This window comes from Megalops cyprinoides, chromosome 20, assembly GCF_013368585.1.
Source record: "Megalops cyprinoides isolate fMegCyp1 chromosome 20, fMegCyp1.pri, whole genome shotgun sequence".
Lineage (NCBI taxonomy): Eukaryota > Metazoa > Chordata > Actinopteri > Elopiformes > Megalopidae > Megalops > Megalops cyprinoides.
Window position 1 is genome coordinate 18,193,425 of NC_050602.1, and position 20,569 is coordinate 18,213,993.

Sequence of the window (20,569 nt, forward strand, 5' to 3'; positions counted from 1 at the left end):
TGTGCTGTTGTGGAATGGGGGCTCTGCATTCTATCCCGTATCTGGTTCCCTTAAACTATGATGCCCAAAGCGTACTTTCCGTGCGTTGGAGGGAAGAGAGTGTTTGCGGAATGCGTGAGTGACCTTAATCATTTGAGGGATTTACGTTTGTATTTCCGAATGCAACAGAAATCTTCTCTTCTGCTTAATCTTGTCTCTGGCGCAGAGAAAGGCTCCAAAAAAATGAGTTCGCTGCACTCTGTTCTGCTGTTGCTGCCCCCTTCTCCAGGAAAAGGGCATCTAAAGTATGGGAAAAAGAAAGATGCTGCTTTTTGACATTCACCTTCAGACCTTTAGAGAGCAGGACTGCTAGCGGCTAATGTTGAAAAGAGAGCATAAATGTAACATAATTTATTAAGCTGAATACAAACAGCAAGAGCTGGGACTCTTATCACTGTGGGTTTTGTGGAGAATTTCAGTTTTACAGTTTACTTCAGGCCATACCAGAACTATTTTGGTACACTGAAAAAGTTTTTTTTTTTTTTTTTTTTTTTTTTTAATATCGCCATCTGCATTTTCAGAGTGAACCGTTGTTACTTCCAGTCACAGACGCTCAATGTCATGAACATGCATGGGCGCTCAAGAGTAAATTTCGTTGCATAACTTGAGCAGATCTGTCTCGCTGCGGAACTCCGTGCGCCTTTGCGCTGCCACATTATGCCTTTACGAGACGAGAGAGAGAAAAAAATCTCCCTCTAATTCTCTTAGCCTTGAGGTTGCTTCACTCAAATGAGATTTGCCATTTGCATGCAAAGTTGGCACATATGCTAAGTTGTTTGTACGTTGTTTATCCTGTATTTTATACATTGCTGAGATGAACGGAGTGTGGGTGGAGAGTGGCTCAGACAGCCTGTGTACGCACTTGTTTGATACTACACCTGCAGTTCTCTAAGGTGCCCCCATCTTCTGTGTGAAAATATGGGAAACATCCCCACCTACTGTAACTGGCCTTTCGTGAAGAAGGAGACAAGAGTAGACCGTGGTGTGTCTCTCTGTGTTTTGGGGCTCCCACTAAAAACACATTTCTTTACTCTCCTACCTTTCCTTAAAAGTTAAAAGGATCTGCACCCCCCCCCCCCCCCCCCCCCCTCCACTGACCTCCTGAGGGGTCTGAGCCGAGTACAGCGAGGAGACTGGAAAAAGTAGGATAGAAACTCCCAAAACAGGCTGTGAGTGTTTGTTCTCTTCAGACCTGCATTGAAGCCTGGGTCTCTGAGGAAGCACCGCTGTCTCTGCCTGGTGGTGTGGTTACGTGTGGGAGGCTCAGTCTGCACGAACATTCACTCATGAGGTCTGTGCTCTGCTCTGCAGACCACAGTCAGGGGCAGGAGCGTGTTTTCCAGGCTTCAAGGCATTGACCACACCCCCTCCACAGTTACACCGGCTGCAAACACTCTCAAGGCTGTCTGTGGGTAGGTGGGTGGATTGGTGGGGGTGGGGGGGTGGGGGGGAAGTCCCTGAGAAATTATTTGTAGTTTATTTTACACTTACCATTTTACAGTTACAGTATATCTGATTGAAGCTTAAATATGTGTATGAAGTTTCCTGGAAAAAAGTGACTGAGAGTGTGAATTTTATAAACGAACCATTGCCTGTAGATTTTTGGCACGTGACAAGTCAAGAGTCCTTGCAGAGGAAGACTCACAGAGGAAGACTGGTTGGCCATAAGCTGTGTACTGAGCCTGTGATGAATAAATGGAGTTTAATGATGTGGACACCTTATTTTCTCTTCCCGGGGAAAATAGACTCTTTTCATTTAAATGTTGTGGCAAGGCTTCCTTCAGATCTACCGTTTCCCCTCCATGAATGCCACAGCGATAACCTTTGTGAGACCTTCAGTAATTAGCATGTTGTTTCGTGATGGTGCAGGTTGCTGGCAGAGAGGGACAGGGTGTCTGCCCTGTGCTATCAGCATCTGTAATCTTAGCCTACTCTCATGGCCTAGCGCTCTTCCCTTTTGGCGCAGAGCTTGCTGAAACCTCAGATGATGCCAGCCCTAAAAGGTCACCACAACCGAATCGTTTACGTTTCCATCCGCTGCCATTTATCGATGTGTGTTAAAGCAAAATGTTAATGATAACAGGGTCGTGTTTTCTCAGAGATTCAGGTAACAAATCATTACTGTAACGTTTGATGTGGTGTGGTTGGATGCAGTCACGTTTCTTGCCGAGATGCCATTAACGTAACATTTTAAGCCTACAGTACCAAAATGAAAAAAAAAAATGTTGGGGACTAAAAACACATTCACTCAGTGTGTCTTAACTGTAAATTGTCATTACCTCTGTGGCGTTGACTGTTATGAACATCTGAAGGGCTATCAGCAGAAAACTGAGACAGCAACACATTCACACATGGCTAACAGATAACAGCTAACTACAAGTATGAGGCTGAGAGAAACCCCACTGACAGGATGGGGGTGGGGGTGGGGGGGGGGGTGGATGTGTGTGCAACGGGATAGGTCTGTCCTGGCTATTGAACTTGAACTGAGGCCCTCAGCATTCTCATAGCACAATATGAGATATATTAAGCCCAAGGGCCCCAGCTAAGTGAACTCATCACGCTCTCATTATGTCCCTAGGGGGTGATGTCACCTTCTTGTGGTTCTGAACTCCAGTACATGTGCGGAGTCTTGTCATGGTGGCAGCAGACATCCACGTGTTATAAGGAATGTCACAATGGGCTTCAAGCTGCCAGCTCTGAGATAGTGTGTCCTGGCATACAGTCAGGGTATTCAAGGAAACTTGCATATCAAGTGTAAGATGCACAGGCATGAAGTACTGTGAGACTACTAGAGAGAATTACAATAGCCTCTTCTCAATCAGTATGTTGACAATGGATGGGATGTAAGTGGTGCCCTTTGTTTACTTATATATTAATTGTTTTTTTTTTTAATTTTGTCCTTTGTTGGTTTGGTTCTGTCAGTTGCTGGGCATGTTTAACACACAGGGCAATATGTGGTTACACTCAGATTGTTAAGGGGAGAAGTTTTGGCCAGTCTGTGATCCTTGCAGTTATTTTCTGTAGTGAAATAGTACTGCCTTTTGAGGTGCAAAATTAAACAGCTAACTGACAGTGCTTTTACAATGACTAATGTTCTTAGGCTTTGCTAAATGTCTAACATTGATCAAAATTAAGACCTGCATCTGGTTTTGTGTTGTCCAGTGTAAAATGTATGTTATGAGAAAATCATTGCAATGTGCACAGCACAAATCTTCTGGGATATTTTGACAAGTTCATGTTCACATTGAGCAACGTATCAGAAAATCTACAGAGGTTTAGTTGTAAAGGCATCTAAATGTGCACTGGAACCATGTAAACGAGTGGTGTTGGCTGATTTGCATCCCGTGTCTTTGAGGTTGATATCACCATACGTTAAGCCAAACACGTGAGCATAGTGCGTATGACATGCAAAGGGTCTGTTTGAACAGCTGGGAGGTTGTCTAAGAGTCTCCACACACTTGGGTCAACTCACAGATTCCAGCAGTGCAAAACAGTTTTCTGCATCTACTGGCCTTCATGCAAACTCCTCACTCCACAACACCACCATTAGTCTCTGTCTGTACACCATGCGACAGCAACATAAGTATTCAGTCTACAGCAGGTACCTCACTGCCGGTAAGTTGCATTAGGCCTACATCCCTCTTAAACAGCAAATACCTTTGTGCATTAGGCAGCACACTATTGTTTTGCTGCGAAATTGCATTCTCAAGACAATGTATGATGTATGCACACAAATGCCTGTTGGTAAGCAGAAAAAAGGTCTGTTATTGCATATTTTCTCTGCAATTTGTACATTCACACATCATAGCCACTTTAGCCAGATGTATTAACTGTCGTCTTAGCAATCTATATGAATTAACATGTTCATGTTGCAATATTACTACATAAACCTTTAGTGTTAATAGAACTTGAGAAGGTTTTCTGACATGATATCTATAGTGCTCAATCATTTTTTCTAGTCCTTTTCTGACACAAAAATAACATTTCTGCCACTGCTCATCTCTCTAGGTATCCCTTGGTGAGAACTTGTCTGCAACTCTAGCAAAACATGTCAGTAGAAAGTCTGAAGGACACATTTTTAAATGATCAGATACTTATTGTCAAAACATTGAGTTTTAATCTTCATCCCTGAAAAAAAAAACAAAAAACAATAAAACATTTTTATTCACAGGAGTGTGTCCCTCAGATTGCTTCTGGCATCTTATCTCCAGTTTGTCTTCCTGCAGGGAGTTTACAAGTCACCTATTTCAAGTTAGGCAGCAATAGAGAAAACTCTGTCTGGCCAGACCTGGTGAAATGCATCGTGGGAAATTCAACAGCACTCTCATGATAAAGAAACCAGTGGTCATGAACTGCTGACCTCACCATTGCAAAGTATTATGAACTCATAATGTAACCAAAGCACCCACACTATTAAATGAATTATTTGCTAAGTACAAGCACTTATCTGGGGTGAAGTCCATACCAATATCTTACTTTTTCGCTGCAGTAATATAGTACTTTACCAATACAATAAAATATACAATTCCTTTTTATAAGTGTGAAAATGTCTTTGTGTTGACCAGGTGACTGCAGACTGGACTTGAGCACAGTACTCTGAAATGTATCCATCTGCTCAAAACATTCTTAAATATTTCCAGAATGAATTGAATGGGATTTGTCATTGGAGTATTACTGTGCTGTTAAAAGGGGAACCTTGTGACCATACGCAAAGGGCACGAGAAGAAGGCGGCACTTGTCATGCGCATCTGAAAGGTGAAGTAACAAGGCGATACAGGCGGCGCAAAAATAACTGCGGATCCTTCATCATTTTCTGCAGCACGAGAGGTTACCTCTATGATCGGCCAAGAACAGGAAGCGGTGTTCAAAGAAAAAAAAAAATGAACTGACACAGAATATCCCACACTAGACATGCTCACCTTATTCTGACAGCTAATATGTAGAGTTTCACGACAGCCTAATAGGTAGAGTGACCTACTCTCCTATAGCTTCATTACTGGGCCAGCCTAACTGATCAGGGGTTATTTCCACTTTCTGTGCATTGGCTTCACTCCTTGTATGTGATGTGAACGCTTGACATCTGGAGTGTGACTTGCGCATATGATTCAATCTAACAAAGCTTTTTATAGACAGCTGTGTCAGTCTGCACTGTCTTATCTCCGTGACACAAACTCGTTCATTTGCACTTGGCAGAACAAATTACTTGTCACATGATTGATAACTGGAGTCGAGTCTTGCTTATGTGGCAGTAATTTTTTATTTTTTTTATTATTTTATATTTTTTATTTATTTAAAAGGTTCCTTCCTGAAAATCAGCTCAGGCAGAATAGTTTGGAGGCCTTTAGAAACATTGCTGGTAAGTACGTTGGTGAATAAGCTGTTCCACAGTGCAAACGAGATTACCTTGTCATGATACACTCAGAACCTGCACAGAGAGACTGGGGGGATCAGGAAGTGAAAACTGCAAACCACAGTCATCTTGTATATCTGTGTTCAGCGTCCTTTGACAGCTTTCCTGTGTGCTTTACAGGGTAGATTACAGAGGACTCTGGCACAGTTGCTACAGATCTGTTGCTAACTCTCCATTGAATTTTGTAGATTTCTATTGTGTGTATAAATTACCTTTTCAGAGTGACAGTGGTTTGAATGGTAGAGACAGTTAACACCACAGTCAAATGGAAATGATATAGGCACCCAGTTTGCCCGTGAATAATGTGCGATTTGGTGGAATTAGCACTGGGTGAACTGAAATGGTAAATTAAATGGTATTAATATTTCAAAAGCCTTCAAACACTATTGCTGGAAAACCTTCTGAATCAGGTCAGCAAAATAAAATTAATTCCATCCTCCAGCAAATGCCAAAAACACTGAAATATGAAAATGATTTCAAAAATAAAGTCCATGTATAATACATTCTATGGATACAGATACAGATTATATGTGATTCTGAAGATGTTTTAGCTCTTTTCCATTACTATTATCAGAATGACAGATGTACCCTTGCATAAAGCGGTTTCCCTTTTATCTGATACACACAAATATCAATTCAGTTCTTTTCTGTTAAGACTGGGAGTTCAGGGAAATAACTGCATCTTAAGCCTCATACACAAGTATTGTAAAGATTAAGTCTGTCTTTATTTATTCATTTTACATTTTGAGTAGACTTCAGTCCACATGGAAGAGGTCCTGCTATATGACCTCTTACTGTAATGTCATTGCAAGGGCACCACAGTTGTACAAATCTTCCAGATCTTAAAAACACAGGAGTAAAAAAAACATGGTGTGTTATATCATAGTGTTAGATTAGATTTCTGAATAGGTGCAATGATGTTCGGTACTGATTGAATGATGATAGCACAGGTCTTCACACTAAACCCTTTCTACAAACAGAAGCTGTATTCAGAGTAGAGGGAGTCAGGGTTAATTTATAGCCCTTATGTGGTAGACACCCCTGCTACAGGGCGCCTGGCTGAGACAGGCCTGCCTAAACTTTCACCTGGCCCCTGCAAGAATTTCGACATTTCAATGGAAACAATATATGACTAACCATGCTTCGTTGCCCTCTTTTTTGGGAATCTTTCACAACATTTTTTTGTTAATTTCAGTGATTTCAGATGTCATGAAGTTGCTGCGTAAGGAATGGATAAGGAACCACTCGGTTCCTCAGAAATAAGCACAAAGGGCATTTTATACATTTTTTCATATTTTCAAAAATATTTTCATATTTTATCAGAACGCGATGTAACACAGAACAGGAAAGTATGGTAAACTCTGCTTTTAACTAGAAGCAGATTTGCCACCCTTAGTAGCAGGGAACTGTGCTCCATGTAGCAGAACCTCTTTCAAAACGGAGTTAACACTAGACTGAAACACTGTATCACAACAGAATTAACAGCACACTGTAACACTGCTTTCAGAAATGATAAGAAAAATGCAAAGTGGCTCTGATTTGCACATGGTGTCATACAGTAGTATCTGGTCAGGATGAAACATGACACCTTGGTGCAGTGATGGTCAGTTTCTGAGACTAAATTCTAAAATTTTCAATGTTGATTACTGTAAGTCTGACACTGAATCTAACTGTTAGAGCTCACCTGGTACGGAGGACCTTGAGTTAGCTGGTGTATTGACCACCTACAATAGAATGTGTGACTTCAAAGCACAATTCAATCACGTCGTATGTCAAAAGTCTTTGTTTTGAAAACCGTTCACCGTTTACACGTGACATGCTTCGGCTCTTGTCGTGACTAGTGTGTCACTGACCATTCTTTCCCAATTATGTTTATTAATCGTCTTGGTTCGCATTAAAACAATCACTTATCTTTTATTGTGGCATGCAGGAAGCAAACAGTGTATTAACGTTAGGCGTGTCATTTTAAACAGAAGCTCGCGGACACTTAGGCACTTAAAGTCATTTTGCAGTGTGCATATGATTAAGTTTTCTGCTGGACTGTTTGCACAACAATAAAAATGCCGCATATCAGGAAGAGAAGCAAATGACTGTACACTGCCTTACATGGGCAATTTTCAGAGCTCTGGGTGTCTCTGCCGGCTGGAATTTCGAGCTGTGACGTCACGGCCTGCGGCTCTCCCAGAAATCGGGGAAAAAGAAGTTTCACTTTTTGTGGGATATGAAACTCATTGATACTTAGAAAGCGAGGTAAGAGAAACGAAGCGTTGTTACGAGTGTCCGGCGGGCGTATTCCAGAAGCAGTGCAAGCGTGGGGCCTAAATGCAGTGTCGCGGGTGTATCTCTGTGAATACATTTGGGCGTAGTTGCAGTTGTGCATTGTTCTTCGCCAAGGTGAATGTAGTTAGCTTGCTAGCGAGCGAGCTATGCTTTAACTGAGCGGTGGAATGAAAGGCGTGGGCATTGCCACGGCGAGGGGGACTTGCGCTTTGGGCGCCCGATTAAACAAAGTTTTTAACCGAAGGATTAAGTTACACTTTGTAGTGCTTAGTAATGTATAAGACCGGCTCTCTTTTTGTTTGTCTGCCTTGGTACATGATTTATTGTCACTGATAATATTCATCCGTACTGTTTTAAACACAAATCTTTCTCGGTGTTTCCCGAGTACGAGGCCACGCAAATCAAGGCGGAAGTGAGTTGCCAACAGTATTTGGATGGGGCGGTGGGAGTAAGATTTGTTTACTTGTTAGCTCGATATCTACCCCCGTTACCACCACTTTAATTGTGTATAATCAGTTCTCTACTTTACTGGTAACAGTGATATGTGTTAGGAGTAGTGTAACAAGCTGTCTAGAGATATATAATAATGGCAATCCTGTGTTTTGTTTTCGGCATGTACATAGGTGGCTTGCTAGCTAGCCTGCTAACTTCGTCCATGTGTCACTGAACTAAGAACTGTTAGCTACTGCTATTGCCAGCAAGCTAACTTCAACGGCCAGCCTCCGCCCCTCGTAATTCTTTAGGTTATCATGCGTATTTTGTAGTGGGACCTATCATTCCTTGTTTTGTGAATCCGCTGGGAAACAGCAACACATTAACTCTTTACACGTTTGTAAAGATTATTCATAATAAATATTCACCATAGGGAATAGCTATCCAGCCGACTGCCCAGTTCATTTGTCATGTGCGTTTTTCTTGTCAGACAGTGGAATGCGTGGAGTCCTACTTTTAAAAGACAGTTTTGCGGTATAGCGCCTTTCTTATTGTATGCCCAGTTATAAGTGGACTTAATGTTAGCTTGGTCGGTTACTTTTTAGAAGTTAATTTGAGTTGTATTTTTACTGTGGCTGTGTGAAGCTATTTCAAAACTAATTTTTAAATTCCACAATTAGTGAAAGTGAAAATAATTTAATTTAAAATAATTTAAGTAATGCATAATGATGAGTGTTTAATAAACTCAGCACAACTGACTAAAGATGAATGTTTCAGCAATGACCTCAAAATTCTTGTGACCAGTGTGGGGAAAAAGTAGCCGTCATGCCATACAATGGCAGCACCAGTCTCTGCATTTCGTGTTTGTTTGAAGTAATTGTTTGGATTGGGAGTTAACTCACCTGGTATTCCAGGTACAAATTAGTTTCAAGTTGAAAGGTTACTATTACCGTGTATAGTCTATAAAAGGCTATTCCATATGAATACAGTGGTTCTCCATGTACTGTAGAGCCATGCTAATTCTGCTCTTACTTCAGTGCTATCCTTTGGGTATATAGATAGACCAGTCCAAGCCCCAGAGTTTGTTTTGGGGGCATCCACTGGCCTGAACATTTCACTCAGTTTGTTTCTGTAGCAGATGCCTTATGGGCCATTCACAAAGCTTACATTTTCCAAACAATAAATTTGATACAGCTGGATATTTACCAAAGCGATCTGAGTCAAGCCTCCCTGCTCAGGGGTACAGTGGCTGGGTGGAAAGGATTTACCTGTGAGCCTTTTCTATTCACCAGTGGTAAGACTTAACATTTGAAATTCATTGCAAGTTGAGGAAATGTGTCTGTACAGTGTGTGTAGGCGTCTTTAATAAGCTAGGCTCCTAGCTAGAAGATTGTAGGTTCTATTACCTGCCCTTACAGAAGGTACAGTGAGTACTGATCTGTATACATGGGGAATATGTAACATCTGAACCCTGTAAGTGGTCCTGGGTAAGACTCTCTGCTAAGTGAAATTAGTCATAGGTGAGATGTCTCTGCACCTTTTCAGAATCGTGGACAGTGTGTGGCATCTGACCTTATCTGAAGACTCATTGTGAGATGAGGACACAGCAGCGCTTCAGAACATAATGATTTGCTATTAGTATGGAAGATGTGAATTGCTTTTATTTAACAACTTTTCACTGGAACATCAGTGGGTTTGTAATAAAAAAATAATCAATCCCAAACACTTTCACTTTACCAGTATAACTTAAGAGAGATTCTTACCTATTAGAGTAAATGACTTTCTTTATCTTTTTTTTTTTTTACTAGATCTGCTTTCTGACATATTTATCACTGTTTTGGTGCCCCACAAAAAAAAAAATGTTCTGCACATGCACACAAGTATTAATCAGTTGTTTTCATACTGTTTCCGCTAGGATAACTGCAATGAGACATAGCATTTTGGCAGTAATATTAGTGAAAATCCCATTTGGAAAGAGGAGCCACATTAGGTTAAAGCTATAACCACCCACATATCCTGCTGGGAACAAATCCTGTTCTGTTACCGTTACAGCACGCTGCTCTTTGTTACTTTTCATTTAGCAGGGCCTTGCTATTTCTAAACACGGTTCCTGACACTGCCTGTTGAGAACACGGCCATGTATACTTTCAATTTTCAAGTAACTTGCAAGCCCTGGCAGTGAAGAGAGCAGGAATGTGTCTGTGTTAATGATCAGGTCATGGGGAAGCAGAGGAACGCAAGTTTGGGGACAGAAGCTGGTCACTTTAATTCATAAATCTTTGGTCTTTTGTGACAGTGCTGCTTTCATGTGGGAGATCTGTTTGCTGCCATTCCATCATAATACACACACTCATTCATGTAGCAAACACGGATGCACTGTTTAAAACCTGCTTTAGGTTTGGAACCAGGGTTATTTCTGTGTGTGGCATGATGAGTTTGAACTCTCAGATTGAGCAGAATACTTAAAATCATTTTTTAAAATTTGTTTCAGACTCATACGTGTACAGCATACCTTCAGAAGAAACAAGAGGATTCAAGCACATATTTTCCTTGTGTGACCAGACCTGCAGAGAGGTAACAGGTATGAAACCTACCTACAAGCGGAACACACATCTAGCAGAGCCAACACCGTAAGGCACTATCAGTCTCACCACTGTGGCACTTTGGCCTGAACTTGAAGGAACATGTTTCAGCAAGTTTTACATATTTGCATTGTGGCTGAATTTTTCCCATCAATTCCATTGACTCCTGGACACATAGTTATACATTAAAATTTTCTTGGTTGCTCCTCAATAAAAACACTTATGCTTATCTGCTCATCAAGCCAGCATTAAAAACAAATAAAACTGCAAAACAATTCATAAATACCTTGTTCCAAAAACATGAACAGTGGGCTGAGATGGTTATTTGTCGTTAGAGGGGTGGGTAAAGGTTGACTTTTAAATTTGCCTGGGGGTGGGGGGCAGGAGCTGGGTGGATTGCAGGAATGCCAGCCTTATCAGTGAATCAGAGCTGTGGCTGCATCACAATGCTGCTGGTCCTGGAACTGCAATGGCTTGCACACAGTACATGGCAACAGTGGGCGAGTGGGATTTGCCTGTTATTTGACTCTCTTGTGATTATTTTGACTCACAGTTTTCATTCTTGTGCTACTGTTGTGTGCAGGTAGTTTGTGTAATATGTCCCAGGTGTAAAGAGCCATGATTATTTCCTCATTGTTAAGCAGACCAGATCTTCTGAGCAGATTTTAGGAGTAGGGGATGGGGAGAACCGGATGGTCTTAGGTTTGATTTCCGCCTGTTATTGTACCTTTGAGCAAGGTAGTCAACCAGAATAGCAGTAGCAGTGCTACCTTTCAACAATGGTCGTTGAAATTATGATCAATTTATCACTTAGTCTGTATTCAGTATGGCATGGTTAATGTACTACTGTGTGACGGATTGTTACCTGTTTAGATGTGGTCTGGTGTTTTCTGCATGTACTGTTGCTCATATGGCATTATTATATACAGTTACATACCTTCACACTGGATAAGAGCGTCTACCAAATAATTAAGTTTAAGTGTAAGTGTAATGTGTTTGTGACAGCAGGGAAAGCCAGTTCTGTCATATTCTGTTAGATCTGTCTTTTTGCCATGATTTTCTCTTCTTTCTCAGACTGCATGTGGGGTGCAGGGCAGCCTAGGCCCTGCCTGTTTTTTTTCTATCCCATCTGAACCCTTAATTACATAATTGGATGAATTATCTGGCTGGAAGCCCACAGGTAGCCATGTGCTGGAGGGCCTGAGAGTTTTGCTGCTGATGGAGAAAGTAGGGGTTGGGGAAGAATGAGGTCACATCTGCAACGCACAGGGCAGTGATTCCGCGGCGTGTCAGAGGTGGTTGCGAATTCGGGATCCTCTCTTGTCGAACGCATTGTTGCAGTTAGTCCTTCACCTGCAGCTGTCCGAGTCTGTAGTCTGGAAAAAATAATGGTTTTGTGGTTCTCTTACAGCCCAATTCATTCATTTCACTAAGTGTAGCCCTTGAGACTGGTGGAAACACTGCATCAGCAAATGAAATGGTTCATCAGCTGATATCATTGTTGGCAACTGAAGCACTTTCTACATGTAGCGTTGCCGTTGAAATGATTCCTTTGAAGAAATAGCCCGTGCTCTGCATGCATGTTTTCCTACACTGTTACGTCAAACTAAACAGTCGGCAGTGTAGCATAGTGGTTAAGGGGCGGGACGCGTAATCGAAAGGTTGCCGGTTTGATCCCCGCTGGGACACTTCTGCTGTACCCTTGGGCAAGGTACTTAACCCACAACTGCCTTATTAAATATCCGGCTGTATAAATGGATAACATTGTAAAGAGCTGTAACCTATGTAAGTCGCTCTGGATAAAACCATCTGCCAAATGAATAAATGTAAATATAAATGTAAACAGCCATACCAAAATGATGCTGAAACAGCGTATGCAAAGAATTCACCCTGCAACAGTGGGATGTTTTTTTTTTTTTTTTAGGGATTTTTAGCCATGCTAACATTTTGTTGTTGACTACTGCTGTAATAATTCAGTGCTTCTTAAAAAATAATCATTGCACTATGAGAATAAGAGATACACAGCTCTTGTTGTTAAGTGTGTGAAAAGAACAGATGATTGGACCAACATAATTTAATACCTGTTGTGCTTCAGCTGTGATGTTCCTTCCTTAACGTCACATCATAGTTTTACTGAATGCACAACAAAATAAAACTTAAATCCTGAAAAAAATCCTCCACGTCATAATTTTTTAATGCATGACTGTGATCATAAAATGATCTGATTATGTAGCAATTAATTTGATGAAGGCTGTGTCAATATTTAAAGTGGTTACACAAACCTATGTTTGAACATGCCTCAAAGGCTTATGTAACAGTAAACCTTCTCCACACAGTTCCTCCTTTGGCTGGGTGTAATGGCATTAAAATATTATTATCTCTTTGGAAACATATTTTTTTAATCTCTTGGGGCAGAAAAAAAATGTGATCAGATAATAGTGGGTCAGATCATATTTTATCTCTGTTCAACAGGCCGAATATCACTGTTACTCCCAACTAGGCACTCTCCTGGTGCAGTTGAATTGGCATAGTAATAAAAAAAATGAACAATGCCACTTTGAACCGGCAATGGAGAATAATGCCATAGAGAATAACTGCTTCATTTAATCTGAGATGATTTTTACTGTGTAATCCTACTGAGAATAGAGGTCAGAGGTCAGTTTTGATTTGGGAGTGGAGTCCCACAGGGATGACAAGAATAAAAATGACACTGAGTGTGTGTGTGTGTGTGTGTGTGTGTGTGTGTGTGTGTGTGTCTGTGTGTGTGGGGAACTGGGAGCTGACTGGTTTTCTCTGAAAAGCCCTGCAGCCATTCACCCCTAACCTGTTCTCCCAGACCAGCAATTCTCTCTTAGTTCTTGGCACATATTTAATTAAATTTCTGTGTAAATCATTAAAAGTACTTCGATGAATTTCTGTCATGCCTTATAGCGGATGTGCCGATGTGAAATAAGTCAAGTAGTTGGGTGTAATGAGATACTCAGAACCTGTCAACAAATCTTCATGTGAGGACTTTTCATGTAACATGTTAACATTAATATTATGATTACAGTAATATTGTATTCTATGCATGAACAATACTGCAAACTAGTTGTAGTAGAAGAGATTTAAGCTGAGGTTCTTATGCTTTACAGTCTGATAACTCACTGTGTTTCTGTATACAGACCAAGCTACACTGATGCACCAATACGGTGAGTTCAACTCAGCTATCGGTTCAATAAAATCTTATTGAAAAGGTATTGGATTTCAACTTGTGATGTTAGCTTCGGCATTAATCCATTCCGTCATTCTCCAACTGTATTTTCTTTTTGGTCGCAGTCATGAGTTTGTTTTCAGGAGAAACTGTTTCGTCAACAGAATACAGTTTCATCAAAGAGGTCATAAATGGCAGTGAACAACCAGGAAGTGACTGAATCTGCTCCATCTGAAACGTGTGTGTATTTCTGTGTCCTTTGCTGGCTTGTCATGGACTTATTCGAGGGCAGATTGCCGAGTTTTGGCTCTGAATCATGGCTGTGACCTCTGCTTGGTCTGTCCTGATCTTTACTTTTCATCAAGGAGAAGCTGTAAGCTGTGTGATCGCTGTGCTGCAACATGCAGACAGCAGTATGTTCCCAGGGTGAAGTTTCTGCAATGGAATTTCTCCACCTAAAGGAGACTGTAGATTCCCCACCCGAAGGAGGCTGTAAGTTCCAACCTGAAGGAGGCCGTAAGTTCCAACCTGAAGGAGGTCGTAAGTCCCCCCCGAAGGAGGCTGTAAGTTCCAACCTGAAGGAGGGCGTAAGCTGCCCCCCCCCCCCCCCCCCCCCCATCCTCCGCCCCCCTGAAGGAGGGGGTGATCCGCGTTGCTCACGGTCGTCTCCGAGAAGAGAGATGCTCCGTGGATAAAGGAGCTCTGAGGTTTCAGGGCAGAAAAAGCTGCTTGGCTTCCGTTCCACCTGAGCCCTCTCTTACGTAATTGGATGAGACGCGAGGCTGAGTGAATGCAGGTGAGCGTGTGCTCGAGGTGCAGAGCGTGTCAGTGTTCCTAGAGACAGGAAGACTCTGCAGCATCAGGGATTCCCCGGGGCGGGCGCTGGGAGGCAGTTATTTGGTTGTGGCAGTCTGAGCGCTTTGAAGAACGTGGGGAGAGGCTGGCTCTCCCGCTCTCCTACGGAATGGGGTGCTGCTCCTTTGTATTTGTTTGTCCTCTTCAGTCAGTTGTCGTCACGTCAATCATCCTCTCAGCTGCAAACTAATTCTGTGTGTGGCTGCCTGCATCCTTGTGCGTGAATGCATGCCTGCACATATGTGTGTGTGTGTGTGTGTGTGTGTGTGTGTGTGTGTGTGTGTGTGGCAGTGTTCTCGCCTGGTCTTAGATGTCCACGATCTTAAGAGGTTTAGAGGCACCCCTCAACCAGCAGGTGGCTGACATCAGAGGCAACAGATTATTCAACCTGTCATCCAATCAGTGGCTCCAGTTATGTCACAGAGGCCCGTGCTACGCTGCAGAGCAGAGACCTGCTGCCCCCCCCCCCATGGGACATCCTTCATCCAAAGTGTGCTGTAAACCCCGTCTGGTTGGGCTACACAAGTCAGAGGTGTCACAACACCATCGTCCTCACAAGACCCAACTACGAGACCTGTCTCATAATTCTGATGGGAATATGCCTTTATTTGGGAGGGCATTGTGTAGCACGTGATTGCTGGATCATTTGCGAATATTGCACATGAAAGGCCAGACTGAACTGGTTTCTGTCAGGAATGGCTTTCTGTCATTCTCTGTGGTATTCTTCCTCAATGCCATGAGCCAGATATCTGGCAGCCCAGTGACCTTGGCAAGCAGAAATGCACCAAAAAAAAGGAGTTGAGTTGATTTGCCCCAGTCTTCTGCAATGTGTCCATATTTGGGAGTGTTTAGCTCTTGGTTATTGTTGAGGTGGAGTGGCTGAAGGGAGGTGAGTCACTTTCCAAGTAAAAAGCAATGGGAATGGCTTTGCAGACGGTAATCTGGAACTCACACCCAGAAACCGAGACAAACCTCTCTCCTCTCAGAGTAAGTAGCCAACTGCTCGGCCAGTTTTGCTTCCTGTAGTATGTTGAGAGAATCTGAACCACCTTGGGCAAAGATGTAATGCCATTTGCATTCCCACTACCTCATGTGTTAATGCTCAGCCTGGCAGCTTTGCCTCCTAATGATCAGTGCATGGCTTTGTCTGAGGGTGCCAAAATGGACCAGCTGTTTTGATTATCTGTGTGACTGGCTCTGACTATGCTGGCCTTGTTCACGATATTTTCACTTCTTCTGCACTTTGAGTTTTCGAATGTACAGTTTCATGTGGAAGAGGGTGGCGTTTCATATCGAGGACATTGGCATTTCATGTCTACAACAGTGACTTGCATGTGGGTTTTGGTGTTGTTCCTATGGATGGAATATAAAAAAGGTGCAATCCTTCTGCTTTTGGGATGTTAACTCCTTGTGGAAGGTCATTCTCGTGTTCTACCTTATTTGGAAAAGGGCTCTGGGAGTCACAGGGGAATGTGGGAAGGTGTGGGCATGCACTACATGTGATTGACAGCCAGCTTGACTCTGTCAGACTTTGTGCCAGAGAACGTTATCACCACCGTATTCATCATGATCAAGCAGACTTTGAGAGATGTGGTTACCAGGGCAGGCTGAAGGTCAATATTGACCTTTTGATATAGTTTTGATCTGTTTGCACTCTGAGAATATCATTTTTGGTTATTATTATTACAAATCTGTTTGATCACAAATCCATTCCTATTATTTAGGACAAAGATCCTTGCCAGCATCTGCCTCAGGCTGATGAACAGAGGAACTAGACAGTGCAGAAATCAATAAAAGGAAGTAGTTTTGTGGTGTGGTAATTTTCTCTAAAAAGAGAAATATCACATGTACATACCCTTTTAATGTTGTACTATTTCAGTGAATTGGTTTCCAGTTTTAGTAAGTGTGTCTGAGGGTGAACTGTAATGAATCAGTTTAATCTTTTTTGTTCCCCTGTGTTCTGAAAGACAAAATGGCCTTTATTCCACAGAGTGACACCCAAGCTGTTTTACTGTGCATCACACATCATTGAATGCTCTGTCTAATTAAGATGGTGTACCGTTTCCTTACAAAGGGAACTCATAGCTGTTTGATGGTTTCTGCACTTTCAAACACTTGAAGTAGGGAGTTAACAAAAGTCTGATGTTTTTCAAAGATATTCATATGTGCTCTCATATTGTATATGTGAGCACAGAACTTCACCCGTCCCCTTTAAAAGCAAATCCCAGTCTACTGTCAACATCGAGTCAGACAAAATATTATTCATTTATGAAGTCAAGCACGTACTGTTTTGAGTTTTTGAAAGCCAGGGGAAACCAGCAATCAGTGGAGTCAAAGGTCACGTTCCGATTTATGGTTGTTTTTTTTCCCCTATCTCTCATGGGAGAGCTGTACGTTGAGTTTCACTCCTTGAAAATTGTGACTCTGTCATTAAATTATGTGCTATTTATGATTTTCAACGCCTTTCACAACATTTTAAGCTTTTCTGTATGGTGGCATTGGTCAGGGAATAAAATGGCATGGTGACCTCAGTGGACCGCTTGGCTGTCTCAGTTCTCTTTGTGTAAATGTTCTGTCCTGGTTCAGAAGTACTGAAAGGAGTCCCGTTGCAAGGTGACAGCGTGCTTTCCATTTGATGCTGCTTGTCAGGTTGACTCAAACCTGGGATTTTCCTTTTTGTTATTTTTATTGGCATACAATATTTTCTTTTGCAAGGCCCGAGGGCACAATGATCCAAATAGCTTATCATTATACAAATATTTAGTAATGGCAATAATGTGACGTCCACGGCGTCAATCACGCTAGGAGCGGGAGAGGCGATGGTGTAGAAGGTGTCAGCTCAGGGAACTGACCTCAAAGCTTACTCCGCAGTCAGCAAATCCAATTTAAATAACGTAGATGTGATTTATAATGCCTGTGTGTGTGACAGCTTATTAGGCCTCAGAACAGAGTCAGTCCTCCTGCCCTCTGTTTAGAGAGATATGAATTACTGAGCCAGACAGCAGATATAAAAATGTCATTTACAGGGATGGTATGTATTGGTTATGTATTGGTTGGCACGTGGCTAGCTGTAGCAGAGAGGGCTGAAGTCCCTCCTGTGTCCATGACAGATAAGCAATTGAACCAGCTGGCTGATTTCCAGTGGCAATGCTGCACCATTGGCGTAGACGAGCCAAGAGCGAAAATGTACAACAAACCCTTGACAAACATCCGCATCCAAACGTAAGGAGAAGAAATGCAGGGAAAGAAGAAATAGAACTCTTGGAGTGGCAAAAAAAAACAGGACTTAATGGAGTGCATTTCAGGTTAAATAATGCTGGCAAAGTCCCACACACAATGCTGCCACTATAACGTGTCCCAACCTCCCCTCTATGGCTGGGTGTCCTCTCTTTATTCATGGACCTGTTTCATGTGAAACTGCTGATCACGATTAGGATCATGAGTGCTAAGCATGGCCTAAGACTTTTATGCTACTCAGATAGAACAAATCAGCTGGTTAAGCAATAGACAGGCTCCCGGCACACAGATACCATTCTCATCGGACATCTGGCCCCGCTGTGGCATGTGCGTAGCGTGCGCAGAGACTTACGAGGGAGCTGTTATGTTCCTGTGCGAATTGCACTCTAGTGGTTTTTAGCGCCGAGCCTGAAGTGTTACATTTGTGAGCGCGCGGAACATAACCCCCATACCATTTCTGTGAGTGGGAGAGCAGACAAGTCCGGACGTGCATTAGGTGCTAAGGAAATACAGGGAGGATCTGTTTCGAGCACACCCTGAGGGGCACTTGTGGATGCGAAGATGTGCAGCCATATCCCCTCGCCATGATTAAAGCGGTTCTGTGCTTGTGCTCCACCGTCAGTGGATTACACTTATCTGCGGGGCAGTCTATTGCCTATATGGCTGTTAGAGGCCCACCCCCCCCACCAGTGTTTCTTTGTGCTGTCTCTGTGGTGGCATTGTCTAATGATTTGCCTCTCTCCCCAGCCTGAGGGGCCTCCAGCAGCAGTGTGCTGTACCGGCGGTTTCAGAGTGTACTTTAATAACCCCGCACAGCTCTACTAATCCCGATCCCTGACATTTCTAGGCAGGGAAAAGGCAGGTGTAATAGGATTGAATGTGGCTGTGAGGAATTGTGTTGCAGACTTTAATGATGGCACAGTGCGCTAATCCTGTTACCGCTCGTGCTGTGCTGCGGCTGCGTGTGCAAAGGCGTGAGGATCCAGCGCCCTCCGCCACAGGGCCGCGTCGAACACGCTTTCCCTCAGAGTGTCCCCGTCCGGTCCTAGTGGGATCGCACACTGAGGCGTTTTCGGCTGAAGCTCTTGACCAAACGGCCAGTGGGCGTTAAAGAAAAGCCGCTCTTTGTAGGGTCACACTCCGCTGCGTGCTGCCACAGAGCTTAGCAGGTTTTAATGGCTGTGACAGTTGATTTTGATACTCAGATTCAGCCAGAGACTTTACATGACAGCGTTTGCTTAGTTGACACCCCTTTTTTCAGAGTGACTTGCATAGCTAACACACCATGCATTCCTGCAGTATTACCAAGAATCGAGGCAAATTCTTAACAGGTTCACACGGGCATTTAAAAGAGCTAATTCGGGGGCTGAGATATTAATATTTGTTCTTGGCATTAGAAAAATGGCTCTGAAAAACAGGACTTCTCATGGTGTTGGTCCCCGTCCAGGCAGACTGCAGTGAGGAGGGCATTTCTGTGGGAACGGAGGCAGGCCTACTTCCAGCAACGCACCAAGAGGAGATTCCTCATGGAGTCACTGTGTCACACTGTCCCTGTGTGGTGGACTCAAGGATTTCTCTCCATGGTGATGCTGAATTACAGCCAGAGCTGGTTCCTGCAAGAAAACAGCATTTCATTGTTATGAGTCCACTGTGCGCACTGTGGGCAGGAGTTTGTGTGTGTGTGTGTGTGTGTGTGTGTGTGTGTGTGTGTGTGTGTGTGTGTGTGTGTGGTTTCCTCGACTGAAGCACATTGTTTTTTCCTTAACGCTCTTTAAAGTCCCTAATCTCTGAGGGGTCGGTCTAAACAAATGAAAAATATCTGGTGAAAAGCTGAACGACCACAAAAACCCAATATGGACTGAAAACCTGCGTAATTTAGACTGAAGACCTATGGAGAAGCAGCAGACCCCCCTCCTTTGGGTGTGGTTCTGCTACAATGCGTGAACTCAGGAGAGGAATGACAACAGATGGTTGGTTTTAGGGGGACCATTCTACAATTGAAGGATTTCTTTTATAAAGCAGTGAAATTTAGGGACAGCGTTGAACACAAACATTGGTGGAATTAGTGGCAGCAATCATTCTGCACATGAAGGTCTCTCTCATTTATTTCAGCACTTAAACATTCTGAGAGATCCAACAGCAGAGTTAGGCAGTACAGCTCTTAATTTAGTTTTCCAAATTTGCACATTCTCTTTGCCAGAGATAAGAATATTATCCATCATTTATAAGGAGAAAAATATTCATTTTATTGGATGTTTTGTGAAGCAATGGTCCGAACGTGAACCTTGCATTTTTTCCATCAGAACAAAATTTTCCTAGCTGGGGCGGTAGTGTAGCATAGTGGTAAGGAGCAGGGCTTGTAGTGTAGCATAGTGGTAAGGAGCAGGGCTCATAAGTGAAAGGTTGCTGGTTCAATTCCCTGTTGGGACACTGCTGTTGTACCCTTGGGCAAGGTACTTAACCCAGAATTGCCGCAGTAAATATCCAGCTGTGTAAATGGATAGCATGTAAAAATTGTAACCTGTGAAAGTCGCTCTGGAT

The 20,569-nt window shown here is 42.8% G+C and overlaps 1 protein-coding gene across 1 annotated transcript in view; it reads left to right on the plus strand.

The window, feature by feature from the left end:
- Positions 1-7,564: 7,564 nt before the first annotated feature.
- LOC118795635 (lipoma-preferred partner homolog) overlaps positions 7,565-20,569 on the plus strand; it is a 127,222-nt gene continuing 114,217 nt past the window's right edge. The window contains exons 1-2 of the mRNA XM_036554262.1: positions 7,565-7,699; positions 10,653-10,742. The gene's annotated coding sequence lies outside the window, so the exon portion shown is untranslated. The remainder of the gene's footprint in view (positions 7,700-10,652; positions 10,743-20,569) is intronic.